The 3,497-nt window shown below is 40.3% G+C and overlaps 1 non-coding gene across 1 annotated transcript; it reads right to left on the reverse strand.

Moving 5' to 3' along the window:
* Nucleotides 1-2,731: 2,731 nt before the first annotated feature.
* On the reverse strand, nt 2,732-2,868 carry LOC111753738 (small nucleolar RNA SNORA2/SNORA34 family). The gene has a single exon (XR_002788533.1). It is a non-coding gene; the product is annotated as a small nucleolar RNA SNORA2/SNORA34 family (small nucleolar RNA).
* Between the last annotated feature and the right edge of the window lie 629 nt (nt 2,869-3,497).

A 3,497-nucleotide genomic window follows, 5' to 3' on the forward strand; every position in this document is an offset into this window, starting at 1 on the left:
ATACTTCCATGATAAAAAGCAACTGAAGGAATTAACAGCCACCAAACCAACCCTACAAGGAGTACAGAAGGACATTCTAGAGAGAGATAAAAATTACCACAGTTCCAGGAACAGAAGCAGGGAGAGATCACTTCGTGGAGCAAGCAATTGAATGGAGGGGGAAAAAAGTAGGGAGACAACAGCAGGAAAATAGCAAGGCAGAGATGAGCCAGTGCATGTTGGTCATCACCATTATCGTAGATGGCCTCAATTCACCAATAAAAAGAACACAGGCAGAGCGGATCAAGAAACAAGATCCATCAATATGCAGTATACAGAAAACATTTAACTCAAAAAGATATTCATAGACTGAAAGTCAAAGAAGAAAAACAATGCTCCATGCAACAGGGGGCCAGAAAAAGGCAAGATTAGCTTGTCCATCAACTGCAGAATGGATAAGAAAGATACGGCATTTTTATATAACGGAGAGCTACTCAGCTATAAAGAAGAATAATCTTGAGGCTCTTATAGGTAACTGGGTGCAACTTGAGATCATGCTCATGGGTGAAATGGTTCAGACTCATGGGTGAACATCATGTTGTCATTGTAGTATGAAAAACTAGAGTTAGTGGAATATAAAATAGATATTGTGAAAGTGAAAGGGGAAGAAATGTCTAAAAAGGGAAGATGGTAGCCATTGTTAATTTCCTATTATCTTGTTTTGAAGCCCTTAATTGTTTCTATTGTTCTGTTTTGTTTTGTTTGATTTTATCATGTCTTATGGTATAGACGGCTACTTCAGTGATAACAAGGGGCATTGTGATAGTCATCATTGACTTCCTACTATCTTGTTTTGAAGTCCTGTATTGTGTTTACTGTTTTGTTTTGATTGGTTCTATTCTGTTTTACTTTGTTTGGTTTTATTCTCTCTCTCTCTTTTTAAATTTTTTAACACCAAGTACATTCATCAAGAAAGAAGAAAGCCATGAAATGTCCCCATATATTGCCTTGAGAAATCAAAAATAAAAGACAGAATAAAACAGAAAATGAATAGAAGAAAATGGTTTTATTTTCTTTAAAATAAAAATTTTATAAGGAAGATTGGTAATAGATGAAATATGGGGAAAAGTCAGAGGTTGGTTTAAGAGGTGTCCTTATAACCTGGCATTGGTATGTAAATGTGTTGGAGACCACTATGAAGCAGCTCTGAGCAGGATTTAAAATTAGCTAACTTTCTATGTTTATTGTGAGTCTGTCCTATACGTTGGCCCCTTGCCTAGCAATGGGAGCTGATTCCTAGTAAGTGAACCTCTATGAATCATTGGTCCTGGCTGAGACCTGTAGTAACCTGTGAGGCCAGAGATACCTCAAAGGGCAAGATAAGGCCACAGCTGCAGACACCCAGCTCCAACCCCAGTTAAGTAGATAGAGACTGCAGCTGTAGGCATTCACTACTGCAGTCTCACCCCTACCATAAATGTCATCATGGAGATAAGATAGTTCTCTTAAATTGGCATAATTTATTACTTGGAGAAGTCTTTGAAGTGACTCCCAAGGTCCTGCTCAGTTCCTGCACTTTCCTCAGTATCCCCTCACTAATAAATATGGGCTGCCAGAGAAGCTCTTTGTCTTAACCCCTAGAGTCAAGAACTCTGCAGAGGGTTTTGAGCCTCCTGGAGCCCTAGAATCATACCACTCATCTCATTTGTTTAAGCCTTCACTGTACACTCATTTGGGAAATTGGATCTTGCCAGGTCCCCAATATTAAATGGGAAGCATTAAAGAGAATGCAAAGAGGAGTGGCATTGATTTGACTCCCTGTGTGAAATATGCAGCTGCAGTCTGATGGGAAAACTGAGGGAGACTGAGGGCCCAAGAAGCAGAGAGACAAGGTAGGCTGTGTCCCAGGCAAGGCCTTGGATGGTGCCGCTGGTGATGGGATGGTTAGGTACTGGGCATACGGTCCACTCTGAAGATGGGGCAGTTAGGGTCTGCTGACAGGAAAAAGGGAAGCAAAGGTTTTTGACCTGCACATCTGGGTGAATTCCAAGAGACAGAGATGAGCCATACTGATGTGGAGAACAGGTTTGGAGAAACATGGAACTAAATTCCATTTTGGCCATGTTAGATGGGAGATGCTCAACTGCTAATGTGGTATCCAAGACTGGACTTACTATGTACTAATAATTAAAAATAAAATTTTAAATGTTATTTTAAAAAACAAACTAATACTATCAGAAAGTCAGCAAAATAGGGAGAGAGATCTTTTTTTATTTTAATTTTAATTTTAATGGGGGTAAAATTAAACACAACAAAATAGGACATAAAAAAGCAATGTAAAAGATATAAATTTCAAAGCGAGACGACCTGAGCTCTTCACTATCTATCTTATTGTCTCTTGTTTTCTTCCAAATAGTTGCCCATGTCTTCACATACAGAAAGTTCATACAAAACAACATATTATAAAACTGATTCAGGCAGAATGAGGAAGGCATTTGAGGTCTTCAAAACCAGACAATAGGGAAGTCACTAATGGCTGTCGTAGAGTCTCTCGTTCTTTTCAAAATAGCTGTCCATACTTTCATGTATATTGAAGTTAACAAAACAAAACAGGCGGGATGAGGGATTGCTTGGTTTCCTGGCGCTCCAGGTCCCAGCATGGTGGGTCCCAGTAAATGCTGGTGGCTCCCTCCTGGGCCACTGCAGCCTGCCACACTCACAGCTGCTCACCAGTGGGGGAGGGGTTGCTTCAAGCTGTTTCTTTCTAATGAATTGACCATTTCACTGCCCAAGTTCTGAAATGGCCAGCAGAACATAGAAAGACATTTCTTTGGGCTCCTGCTTGAAATCAACAGCATCAGGAAGCTGCCGGCCTTGATTCAGGCTCAGAGAGAGAGAGATCTTTTGCAGATGGGGAGGGTACCAAGATGGAGGAGAGCAGTACGGAGGGAGGGGGTCATTAAGACAATGAAGATGTGTTACCTACAGGTACCTTCTCTATGAGGGATGTAATCATTATGTTACATGTATTGATCAAAAAATAAAAACTGACAAGAAAAAACAAGAAATTCGGTTCCTTAGAACAAGCTAAAGACTCTAAAAGAAAATTATCAGATGGCCTAACATTCAACGTTGTACAGGGTTGTTATCTGGGTCTCTCCCAAAACAATGGTGTTGGACGGGGGTGTAGCTCAGTACTACAGCACTTACCTGGCTTGCACAAGGCCCTGGGTTCTATCCCCAGCACCACAAAAAAAGATTAAAATGTAAAAAATCAATATCATCTTTTGAAAAAAGAAAGAGGAGGTGGGGAGATGTGAAGAAAACGGCCCTAAGTTGAAAGAGACCTAATAAATGCAGCTAAGAGAGGCTCTTGTTTGTATTAAAGTTGGGAGAAGCCAATGCAAAGGATATTTTGAGGACAACCTGGAAATGTGAATATGCATCAGGTATTGGTGATGTGAGAGACTCATGGTTAATTTTGCTTATTATGTGAACGGCATTGCGTGTACGTGGAA

The sequence above is a fragment of the Cavia porcellus genome, unplaced genomic scaffold, assembly GCF_034190915.1.
Source record: "Cavia porcellus strain 051 isolate PalLab524CR breed Dunkin Hartley unplaced genomic scaffold, mCavPor4.1 scaffold_21, whole genome shotgun sequence".
Lineage (NCBI taxonomy): Eukaryota > Metazoa > Chordata > Mammalia > Rodentia > Caviidae > Cavia > Cavia porcellus.